Source organism: Microcebus murinus, chromosome X (assembly GCF_040939455.1).
Source record: "Microcebus murinus isolate Inina chromosome X, M.murinus_Inina_mat1.0, whole genome shotgun sequence".
NCBI classification, from domain to species: domain Eukaryota; kingdom Metazoa; phylum Chordata; class Mammalia; order Primates; family Cheirogaleidae; genus Microcebus; species Microcebus murinus.
Window position 1 is genome coordinate 98,647,105 of NC_134136.1, and position 13,255 is coordinate 98,660,359.

General features: G+C 40.2%; 1 protein-coding gene across 1 annotated transcript in view; it reads right to left on the minus strand.

Annotated features, from left to right (window-relative positions):
• Nucleotides 1-12,847: 12,847 nt before the first annotated feature.
• APOO (apolipoprotein O) overlaps nt 12,848-13,255 on the minus strand; it is a 59,126-nt gene continuing 58,718 nt past the window's right edge. Inside the window, exon 9 of the mRNA XM_020285057.2 lies at nt 12,848-13,013. The gene's annotated coding sequence lies outside the window, so the exon portion shown is untranslated. The remainder of the gene's footprint in view (nt 13,014-13,255) is intronic.

Genomic DNA, 13,255 nt, shown 5'->3' on the forward strand with positions numbered 1-13,255 from the left:
CTCAGCCTCCCAAGTAGCTGGGATTACTGGCATGCGCCACCATGCCTGGCTAATTTTTTCTATTTTTGGTAGGGGGGGGGTCTCCCTCTTGCTCAGGCTGGTCTCGAACTCCTGAGCTCAAACAATCCACCTGCCTTGGCCTCCCGGAGTGCTAGGATTACACCCATGAGCCACCACACCCAGCCAAGACTTATACCACCCCGAAGTTCTTAAATACAATTTAGTGGCAGGCTGAGAGAGAGCACAACTGGATTGCCTACTAATTTAGGTATATGCATGTTTAAGCAACTGACTATAAGAAAGTGACACTCGTACCTCCAAGCTGGTGAAGTGGTCATAGATACTACAACTCTAATATGCTAATTTGTGTGCGTGCCTGCCTGCCCCAATACCAGATTAGAAACTCTTTTGAGGACAGGACCTGTCTTACCTGGTCTCCCCAAAAGATTTAACGATATGGGAACAACAAGCCAGTTAGCTCCTTGGAAAAAGCTTGGGCTTTGGAATCACACAGCCCTTGATTTAAGTCTCCACTCTGCCACTTTCTAGCTGTGTGGCCTTAGATATGGTATTTAATGGTGCCAGATTTTAGGGTCTTCATCTCAGAATTATTAATAGGATTAAATGACATTATTTTGTACTGTAATTAGATGATGCTTAATAAGTGTTAGTTCTTTTCCCACTCAGAAATATCGAGTGGCCAGGCAGACATGGACTCCTCCGACCCTACCCTTCCCCATTTAGTGTATTTATTTCCCTTGAGTCCTTCCTCTCCCCTACTCCTCAGATTGCAAGATTGAAATGCTCCAGAAACTTCCTTCAGCCCTGCACGTTCGCTTCCCCCAGGGGTCCCCCAGGAGTTTCACTGCTTCCCACCCTCCCCCATCAACTGCAGGTAGGAGCTGGTTTAGGCCACGGACAGGAGGGGGTGCTGGCTTGCGGGTGGGGGGAGGTGGGGTGCAGGGAAGAGAATTGCTACCGCAAGTTAAATTTTTCATTCACTGATGAAACAAATAGTGCACCTCCCTAGGTCCCAAACACTGTGCAAGGAGCTGGGGATACAACAGTGAGGAGGAACCAGGTCTCTAATCTTTGCAGACTTTTGGAATTTATATTACTCATTAGTGTATTGTATTTGGGGGGCGGTGGGGGGGCAGATGGTGTAGGTAAAAGATAAACCAACAAATAAAATGTAATATAGTGACAGTGCAACAAGGAAAATAAAACTACCTTATGCTGGCTGGTCAGAACCCAACCAACCAAAGGTTGATTAGGTCAAGACCTGGATGGTAACGAGTTAGCCTTGCAAAGGGCTAGGGCTCACCCCCTGCATGACTGACATTTGGAGCCGGGTAATTCTTTGTTGAGGGACTGTCCTGTGCATTGTAAAATGTTCAGCGGCATCCCTGGCCTCCGCCCACAAGATACCAGTAGCACTCCCGTCCCGAGCTGAGACAACCACAAACGCGTAGGGGACAGAATCACCTGAGAACCACTGGGCTAAGGCAAGGACATTTCCGGCAGAAGGAACAGTGAGTGCAAGGAAGGAAGAAGGCCTCAGCTTGCCCCTCTCTCTGGGTGAATCTGTCAACTGTGACAAAGTGGCCACTGATGCTCAGTGGGAAAAGGGGGTAGGAAACCAGGAAGTGAGAGCGGCCAAGGGGGTGGAATACTTCCTGCTTCAGTGCTTCAGTTGTGGGCTGCTCGTCTTCCCCACCTCGCAGTCTGAAACTGGGGCCAGACAGTCTCCGACTGCATGAGGGCACACAGTCAGGCGGGCAGCATGGGGCTGGGCTCTGTGTCACTTCTCCTTGCTGCCCACCGAACACAGAGAAGAGCCAGACACCCACTTTTCTATCACTCAGGACCAGATTTTTAGTTGCTTTTAGCAGCTCTCTTAGTTACTGGAAAAAATAAACCCATACTACTCCACCTCAAAGTTATATCCTGTAAATTCGCTGTCTCTAGCATCAGCTTCTTAGAAATAGGTAATAAAATTAAACAAGCCACAAAGAGATAAATAATTGAGCCAGTATATTTTGATTTCCCTAAGTATATTTTGATTATACATTGAGAAAGTTCCTCATTCTCATTTTAGAGACGACGTACAACACTGTATGTGACAGAAAAGGGTGTCAGAGCAGAGTTCAGGTAACAGGGGTGCTGTTCAGGCCATGCAGGACACAATCTTTTTGTTCATTTTTTTATTGTGGTAAAAACACAACATAAAATTTACCATCTTAACCATTTGAAGTGTACGGTTCAGCGGTGGTAAGTACATTCACACTGTGCAACAGATCTCCATAACTTTTTTGTCTTGCAAAGCTGAAACCCTACACCCATTAAACAACATCCCTTATCTCCAGCCCCCAGTAACCACCATTCTACTTTCTGTTTCTATGGATTTGCCTTCTTTAGATATCTCATATAAGTGGAATCGTGCAGAATATTTCTCATGAGTGGCTTATTTCACTAAGCATAATGTCTTGCAGCATGTGTCAGGATTTCTTTCCTTTTTAAGACTGAATAATATTCCATTGTATGGATAGGCATGTTTACCCATTCATCTGTTGATGGACATCTGGGTGGCTTCCACCTCTTGGCTACTATGAATAGTGCTGCTATGAACATGGGTGTGCACATATGCAGTTTTTAAAACATCTTTATTGAGATATAATTCATATATTGTAATTCACTTAACGTATACAGTTCAATAGTTTTCAGTATAGTCAAAGTTGTGTAGCCATCCATCCAAAAAGAAACCCCATAGAAGTCACTCCCCATCCCTCCATGGCCAATTTATGTGTCAATTTGACTACAGTCCCAGGTGTTCACTCATCTAGCTGCTGCGGTGAAGGTTATCTTGTAGATGTGATAAAAGTCCATTATTGGCCGGGTGCGGTGGCTCACGCCTGTAATCCTAGCACTCTGGGAGGCCAAGGCGGGCAGATTGCTCGAGGTCAGAAGTTCGAAACCAGCCTGAGCAAGAGTGAGACCCCCCATCTCTACTATAAATAGAAAGAAATTATTGGCCAACTAATATATATAGAAAAAATTAGCCGGGCATGGTGTCGCATGCCTGTAGTCCCAGCTACTCGGGAGGCTGAGGCAGGAGGCTCGCTTGAGCCCAGGAGTTTGAGGTTGCTGTGAGCTAGGCTGACGCCACGGCACTCACTCTAGCGTGGGCAACAAAGCGAGATTCTGTCTCAAAAAAAAAAAAAAAAGTCCATTATCAGTTGACTTCCTTCGATCTAAGTGGGCCTGATTCAGTCAGGTGAAAGGTCTTAAGAGCAGAACTGAGGTTTGCCTAAAGAAGAAAATCCACCTGTGGACTGCAGTGTCCACCTATGCCTAAAAACTCTGCCCTTTCTCATTACCTGCCCTATGGATATCGGACCTGCCTAGCCAGCACCCTCAATCACTGAACTCTTTGCAATAAACCTCTCAATACACATCTGCTTGTTCTGTGGTTGAACACCGATTGACACTCTCTGCCCTGCCCCAACCCCTGCAGTCCTAAGCAACTACTGATTTACTTTGTTTCTATGGATTTGCCTATTCTGGACATTTCAAATAAATGGAATCATATAATATGTGTTCTTTTGTGACTGGCTTCTTTCACTTAGCATAATGTTTTCAAGTATCATCAATGTAGTATGTATCAGTACTTTGTTCCTTTTTATAGCTGAACAATATTCCATTGTATGAAAATACATTTTATATATCCATTCATCAGTTAATGGACATTTGGTTGTTTCTACTGTGGCTATGATAATGCTGCTATGCATATTTGTGTATAAGCTTTTCTGTGGACACATGTTTTCATTTCTCTTGGATATATACTGGAGTAGAGTAAAATTGCTGGGTCATATAACTCTATGCTTAACATTTTGAGAAACTGCCAGACTGTTTTCTCCATATCCTTGCCAAAACTTGTTCTTGTTTTTTTTTATTTTAGCCATCCTAGTGGGTATGAAGTGGTATCTCACTGTCATTTTCATGTGCATTTCCCAGATGACTAATGATGTTGAACATCTTTTCAGATGTTTAGTGACCACTTGTATATCTTCTGAAAAATGTCTGTTCAAATCCTTTGTTCAGTTTTAATTGGGTTATTTGCCTTTTTATTGTTGAGCTGTAAAAGTTCTTTATGTATTCTGGATACAAATCTCTTATCAGATATATGACTTGCAAATATTTTCCTGTATTCTATGGGTACTTTTTTTTTTTTAGTGCTATATATAGCTGTCAAATATTTTCTTGATGGTATCATTTACATCACAAAAGCTTTTAAATTTTGAGGTAGTCCAATTAATGTATTTTGTCACTTGTGCTTTTGGTGTTATATCAAAAAAAACCACTACATAACCCAAGGGCATGATTTATTTACTCCTTTACTAAGATTTACTCCTATGTTGTCTTCTTAGAGTCTTATAGTTTTAGCTGACATTTAGTTGTATGATCCCACACAGACTTCTAAAAGTCTTACCTATTTGGTAGTGCTTTCCCAGGGAAATATTTATGGCACCATCAAAAAACAAACAATTCAACTATTGTGTTTAAAACAAAACGTGCAATGTGTGCTTTTTAGCATTCTGATCTAGGCTGAGAACAATATTTGAAATGAGCCAGCGCTCTCTCTGTAGGACAAATAAATGCTTTCATAAAGACGTCACTTTTGAATGGAGCGCAGTTTATGACCTATTTACTTATGAACCAGCCCAAACCGCTTGCCTCCATAGCGTGAGGAAGGAAGAAAGACTCTACTGTGAGAATCGAGGAAAAAAAAAGACCCAATCTCTAATTTGGCCTAAACAAGGGAGCTTAGAGTTTTCTGTGGCTTTCAGAAACTACTTTCTCTTTGCTTGAGGAAGATGAATAAAAACTGTTTTTTTAATGTCTTGTGACCTGGAAATACTTAATGTAAATATAATAGTCCTTTTATTTATGTTTTTCTTTTAAAGCTGAGGGGAAGATGACATAACATAAATAAAACAAATACCATCTTAACATGCTGTTTTTTTCAGGGCCCCTAAGATTTGCTTAAAATCACTCACAGGACTCAGCATATAGCTGTACTTATGGCTTAGGTTTATTGCAACAAAGGGTATACAAAACAGGACCAGCAAGAGAAAAAGACACAGGCAGAGTCTGGAGAAATCCACGTATAGGCTTCCTATGCTTTCTCCCTCCCAGCCTGGGAGGGGACACGTTGAGCATGTTCCCTTCTCCAGCAGCAAAAATGCAGCCACATGTGTGCAATGCTTCAGCCCAGGAAGCCTATTAGAGACTCAGCACCCAAAGTTTTTACTGGGAGCTGGTCACGTAGGCATTCTCTACCCAGCAACTACCAAAATTCCAGGTTCCCAGAAGGAAGCCAGGTGTTTGCCATAACCCACACCATTTGCATAATCTATGTGACCTGATACAACAAGGTTTGGTGCCCCAGCCTTATGAGCATAGGGAACTTTTGGGAAGCTGAATTTCCTAAGGGCCAACTCTGCAAACAGGCCTTTCTCAAGACGGCAGGCTCAGGCCTGCTATGTTAACACTCTTCCACACAGAGGCTACGCCATGTCACTCACACAAGCTTGAATTTTAAGTTTACTGAAGGAAATGCTCAAATTTGGTGTTTATTAATATTTTGAATTTGTAATCATTTTAGGGAGCTAAAGTTTATCCTATCTATGAATAAAAAAATGTAAGTATATTACTACAGTAAATATTATCTGGTGGCATATTTAAGCTACTAGGAGATATTTATAGGACAGTGGCATGCCTTCTTATGCAAATTGATATTAATTCTAAATTAAACATATCTATAAATTAAATCAGGGCATGCAGGATCTCAATTGGCACTATTCTTACCCAGATGTTCAAATCCCTATTCATATGTGAAAGTAATAAGACACTATTTTTTATATACAATAGCATTAATGAATGAACTAGAAGAATACATCAAGAGTGGCCCAAAAGCCCAACCCTGGGCAAACCCTTGTTGGACTTGCAAGGGACAGAAGGTGTTCCAAGGGAAAAACTGTGATCACAAAAAGAGCATGAGATAATCCTAACTCAGCAGAACCATCCATCCAAAGCCAATGTCCCCTCTTTTACAGGGCTTGTTTCCTCTGATTTACTTTCCTTACTTATCTAAAAGAGTTAGTGTAGGCCGGGCATAGTGGCTCACGCCTGTAATCCTAGCACTCTGGGAGGCCCAGGCGGGAGGATTGCTCAAGGTCAGGAGTTTGAAACCAGCCTGAGCAAGAATGAGACCCTGTCTCTACTATAAATAGAAAGAAATTAATTGGCCAACTAATATATATAGAAAAACTTAGCCGGGCATGGTGGCACATGCCTGTAGTCCCAGCTACTCGGGAGGCTGAGGCAGAAGGATTGCTTGAGCCCAGGAGTTTGAGGTTGCTGTGAGCTAGGCTGATGCCTTGACACTCACTCTAGCCTGGGCAATAAAGGGACTCTGTCTCAAAAAAAAAAAAAAAAAAAAAAAAAAATTAAAAAAAAAAAAGAGTTAGTGTACACAAAAAACATAAAACCATTGTCTAGGTACATTCTATTTATGTTTTTGACAAACATCCTTGGGTGCTTCTTTGCACAGACCAATATGGGCCATGCGCAGTGGCTCGAGCCTGTAATCCTAGCACTCTGGGAGGCTGAGGTAGGAGGGTTGCTTGAGCTCAGGAATTCAAGACCAGCCTGAGCAAGAGTGAGACCCTGTCACTACCAAAAAGAAAAAAAAAAAGACCAATATATGAAACTACTACCATAGATATTTAATTTGTACATTATGATAATGCTGCCCTGTAATTACTCTGATTGTTTCATGTGCTTGCTTTGTCTTTGAATCTGAATTGCAAAGGGTATTTCTTCTACCTGCTCACCATAACAGAATATCTAGACCATGCATTCAGTGGGTGCTTAATAAATCTAATAGGGAGAAGTCACAGAGATTGAAGGTCTTTGGAGAGGACCTAGCCCAACCTCCTCTGTTTTCAGATTTGGAAGTTGGAAACATAGGGACACATATTCTGAGGCTGGTGACAAATCAAATACTTATGGATATCCTCTCCCAAGGCTCTTATTGAAACAGAGTAACAATACAATTTTGAACTTTCAAGAATTCACTCAGCACACATTCACAATGTATGTATCACTGCATTAGGTCAGCATTGTGGGAACACTAAGAAGACACTTGCCCTGGTCTCAGGAAGATTATAGACTACTAGAGGAGATCAGGTGTGAACTAATAAGGGTAGAACATGCATGAGGCCATAAGAAATCTAGAAAATGATCCAGGAGTTCAGAGAGAAAAGGTTTTCATGTCTGGAAAGTCAGTTCTTCAGAAAAGTACCAGTCATGGTGGATTCAATAGTGGCACAAATAAGTTTAAAAGCTTTTGAAAGGGTGCAAGCTTTTCCTAAATCTTGAATCTTGCCAATAAATGAGTAACAAGAACAGAAGGTGTCCCAAGCAATCACACAAAGAAGTCTATTAGGAAAAAGTTAAGCATCTTTAAGTGAGCAGGACCACAAATAGACAACAATAGAAAGTGAGGAGTAGAGAACAATGCGTTTGCTTGATAAGATAGAGAGGAGATATGGAAAGGAGACACATTCTTCTCTCCACCCTCACAAAGAGTAGCAAAGTATGAGGGAGGAAAAGCCCGAACACATCTTTCAATCCTGGGAAACATGCCCCCCGCAACTGGTCACAGCCTCCCTCTTGAACAATGACGCAATTAGAGGTTGCATTCCTGATAAAAAAAATTCAGAAAATGAATAAAAGCTTTGACCAACAATGCCACAGACACAAGGACACATCATAATCTTCTAAAAACTTTTTTTAAATGGGGAGAAATGTATCATATGCCTTCCCTGTGGGAAGGATCCCAGTGGATACACAGAATCAAAGTTTACAAAGTAAATGTGAGACTTTAAATATTAACTCCCTTGTTTTTTGTAGAATTTGTTTCTAAACATTTTCATTATTTTTATTTGTGTCAATATTACATGGGCACAGAGTTTCAAGAATCACTGAGTCTGTTGCAAAAAACAGAAGTCCCATTGTCTTCCTCTCCTCATCCCTTTCTTGTGTGCTAATACCATCTTAAAAATCCCTTTGCTCTTGTCTTCCCAGGGTTTCAGAAGAAAATAACATATATATTAATATACTACCACTACCTGAAAGCCATTTTCTCATAATTTAGAAGGGACATGGAAGATAAATTAGATGGCTGATATTAAAAACCTGATATTTTCTCAATAGTGAACAAAACATTTAAAATCATCCTCTGACCATACACAAATCTGGGGTCACTCCTAACAAAATCCCAGTATTATGTCATCTAAGCATTTGAAGGACTTGTTATGACTTTACTTTTGAGTGTGGGGAGCAGAATTTGAATCCTGTATTATTCTCTATCTTTGCCTTTAACCTTCTCTTCTATACTCTCATCAATAAATCAGTGTTGAAGGGGGAGTCTCACAAGGTGTACCTGAGAGGAAAAAATTACAGACTAGATGGATATTCAGTCTTAAGACTATTTCACAGGTTGGGGGTGGGCAGGGAGAAGAGTCACTTCCTTGGTTATTCTTTTGCCTTCAGAGTCACAACTAAAGGACCAGCAACAAAGCTCTATAGTTGATTAAGAAGATAAAGGCCCCAAAATACAGGTGACTTAATTCTGCACTGCTAAGTGAATGAAATGTGAAATGCTTGCTGATGAAAACAAACTTTTCTACCACCAAGGAATTTCCTTGGCTATCATTTCATAAACATAAATAAGCTTGAACTTTGGTCACATCTGGAGTTTGACCTAATTATACCTTTAGTGTTATGTGCTGGCTAATTATAGATTGAGCATCCCTAATCTGAAAATCTAAAATCCAAAATACTCCAAAATCTGGAAACTTTTCGAGCACTGACATTCCTCTTCACTCTTTTTCCTTCCCTTTCCTCTCTCCCAATCTCTCTCTCTCTTTCTAAGAAGATAAAACAAATTTTATACTTTTATATCCTCATCTCAGCATTAAAAATTTTTCTCCATTCATGCCAAGTGGAAAATTCCACACCTGACATCATGTGATGGGTTGAAGTCAAAACACAATCAAAACCTTGTTTCACGGCCAGGTGTGGTGGCTCACGCCTGTAATCCTTGCACTCTGGGAGGCCGAGGCGGGAAGATCGCTCAAGGTCAGGAGTTCGAAACCAGCCTGAGCAACAGCGAGACCCCATTTCTACTAAAAATAGAAAGACATTAATTGGCCAACTAAAAATATATAGAAAAAAACAGCCGGGCATGGTGGTGCATGCCTATAGTCCCAGCTACTTGGGAGGCTGAGGCAGGAGGATCACTTGAGCCCAGGGGTTTGAGGTTGCTGTGAGCTAGGCTGACACGATGGCACTGTAGGCTGGGCAACAGAGTGAGACTCTGTCTCAAAAAAAGGAAAAAAACAAAAACCTTGTGTCATGCACAAAAGTATTAAAAATATTGTATAAAATTACTTTCAGGATATGTGTATAAGGCACATATGAAACATAAATGAATTTTATGTTTAGACTTGGGTCCCATCCCCAAGGTATCTCATTATGTATATGCAAATATTCCAAAATCCAAAAAATTCAAAATCAAAAACATTTGTGGTCCCAAGCATTTTGGATAAAGGATATTCAACATATCAGAAGGGACACAAAATATCAGACAGGAGGAGGTTTACAGGGTGAAAACCAAAACTTGAAGCGAGTTTATTTCAACTAGTGGTGAACAAAACCTTCATTTCAAATATTTACCTTTCATGAAAATTAAGCCTTGAATGAGAGTTTAGTCACACAAATATAGTGCTGGGCTCCTGACAGTGGTTTTTGTATCATCTTGGTTGGGTACATTGAATTAAAAAGTGAAAACTGGCTAGGTATAGGGGCTCATGCCTGTAATCTCAGCACTTTGGGAGGTACTTTGGGAAGTTGAGGCAGGAAGATCACTTGAGGCCAGGAGTTTGAGATCAGACTGGGTAACACAGTAAGACCCCATCTCTACAAAAATAAAAAATAAAAAAAAAATAGCCAGGCATGGTGGCACGTGCCTATAGTCCCAGCTACTCAGGAGGCTGAGGCAGGAGAATCACTTGAGCCCAGGAGTTAGAGGCCGCAGTGAGCTGGTGAAAACTTTAAGACTCATGGTAACTCATTCAGTTTATATAATAAGTATGAATATTGCTGGTCACAAAGAAAAGTGTTCTCTATATGTTAAGACTTTCCCAAAAGATGAGTGCAAAGTGCATTCATTAAGACAAGAACACAATCTTTGTCTATTTTTTTCCTGAATTCAAGGATTCTGAATTATATCTTTACACTAATAAAAATCAGTAATACTACATGGTCTAATTTTAACTGTCACTGATTGCCTATTAACCTCAAGCAAGTCACATTTTTCCAGCTATGTATGTTAACACAGGCATTTTGCCTATATTGTGAATTTTCTTTAGGCTATTTGCATATAACACCATTGATCTGTTAGGGTAAATGCTTTCCATCATATGGGCCACGGTTCGGCAGGATCCAGCATTGCATTTAGGACAAAAGCTGCTGACCTGGTTGCTCAGGGACCTGTACTCCATGGCCCTAGGTTCTTCTAAGTATTAATATTGTTTTGATTTTGCCACAAAGTGTGATAAAAGTCATAAGACTGCTTTAAGCATTCTTTAGGGCCCTGGTCACTTTTTTCCCATCGAAGCAACTGCTTTTAAATCTTGATTTTTGGCAAAGCCATCCTTCTTAAGAATCCAACTACATTCCATACCACATTTATCTCTTCAGAGGAGCTTAAATCACTCTGTATAGTAGAGAATGTTCCCTCCAAAGTCTCTAAAGTTATTCAAATAGAACTATGTTGATTAAGTCACAGATAAATTGGATGGAGAGTCATAGTTTTTATTACAAGGAGAAATGGTCAGAAGAGATGGAATGAAAAATACAAAAATAATAGAGAGTATTACCTTGGGACAAAGAAGACCAGAGTACAAATGTACTGAGGCCAGGAATAAGCCTAGGGAGGAAAGATATAAAATAGCACTTTGAAAAGTATAAAGAGCTAGAGAAACGCAAGATATTAAAGTATGCATATTTTATATTCCCTACAGTTCAGGATGCATGGAAGGCATACAAAAAGTGTTAAGGCGGCACTGGATACAAACAACCATGAAAGGAAAAGATCTTTGAGCCACCGTCCATCAATTGAAAATAGTTTAAAGGGCAACTGGGCTGTCCTAGTTGGGAGGTGATTCCCCTGCTGTACTAAACATAGATCAGACACCACTAGCAGGTGGCTCTATGATGCCTAAGCACACAACCTCACAGAGGAGTTAAGATGTTTTAATGCAAATGTTTCAATACTGACTAACGGGTTAAAAATGGGAGATAATACCTTACAGTGAGGAGGCACTCAAACACCTATTGATTAACAATCTCCAGGGCATGCTGTGGTGTAGGCCATTTCTTCTTAATCTTCTCTAGATCAGGAGATCTCAGGAAGAAACACCTGGCATTTCTACTTTCCAGAGGTGATGTAGGAAGCCAAGCCAAATGAAGAAAGCCTGAAATAATAATAGCATATTTATGAGATATGATGTAGGCACAATTTCAATATATTTGGATGATTGGTACAGTAACACAAAAATACTTTAGCATAAAAGGAAATGATCCCCCTGTTGTACCAAACACAGATCAGACACTACTAGGAGGCGGCTCTGTGACGCCTAACCACACAACCACACAGAGGAGTTAAGATGTTTTAAAGCAATATACAGCAGGGGAATCATAAAAGACTTCTGGGTGACCATGGGGATCATTCTAGGGACAAATTTGCTTCAGCTCATTAATCTGGTAACAATGGTGGCACTGTTCCTGCCATTTTGGCTCTATTAAATGTATTTATTAATAACACTAATATGTGTGTGTCTATTTGTGTATTGCTATCTTCCCAACTGCTGTCCATTCTGGAAGGTCAACAATTAGGAATTAAACTGATAATTTAAGAATACAAAGACTTACAGTTTCCAAATCTGATTAAAATTTGTAAATTCTAAATTCTCTTTCACATACTGTTCCCCTGCCATCCTTCCTGGCTGGCTGACAAGTTAAAAGAGGCTCCTGTTGATTCCACCAGTGCTGGGAATAGAGTTCAATGAGTTGTGCATTCAGGGGCCACACAGGAGGGGAATACAAGCCATACATACAGAGAACCCATACACACAACCACATCCCCATTCATCTACTGGCAGAGGACACATACTACTTCATTATGAATCTCTCGCTAGTATGCAAGAACCGGAAGATCTATACAACTAGGAGGTGATAGCCACAACAAGGGAGTCACTGTTACTGTTTTCTTTTGTATGTCTTTTAATCATTGTCAAGCAAACTGTATTACTTACACATTTTGTTCTTTGTGTTGGTTATTAAAGCATCATTTCTAAGCTTCAGGGCTACTCTACTTTGTGCTGTGGGATCTGGACTCTGCAGACAGCCAGCTGATACTGCCCTGAGAATAGTTAACAATTGTCTTTAACACACACACACACACACACACACACACACACACACACACACACACACACACACACACACACACACAAACACACGATGCATGTACACAGAAACATGTGCCACAAAACACAAACACACACACACGCCATGCACACAGGCACCAGATACACTTAAACTGTCACTCAATGATATCAGACAATTTTTTTAACTTGGATTTTAATTATGTACATAAATAGCAACATGAGAATGAGGAGTTCTAAGGCTTGTACATTATCACCAGGTGAAAAAATTTCAGATTAGTTTGCTTGTAGGATGGTATCACCCAAGAAAACAGAGGCCTAGTATAGTTTTTCCTGAAGAAGAAAGCCAGTTTAATACATTCAATACTGACTTCTCTGCCATTTTTCTGTAGAAATATTGATTTACTGTATGGAGTTTCCAATGTTTACCTATAACTAAAGGAAAGAAAAGAAAAACGTAAGTAAACGGTGTCAGAAAAAAATAAAAACTCCAAAATTTTACCTTTTGAAAATTCTTTTGATTTAAATACAGAATCATAAGCCAGAGAAAACTAATTATTCCTACTTTACAGATAGTTAAACTAAAAATCAGAAAGGTTTTGTGTTCTCCAATAGTACATTCAGATTCTCAACTGGCTGTGCATCTGAGCATAATGAAATAGATGAATGGATGAATA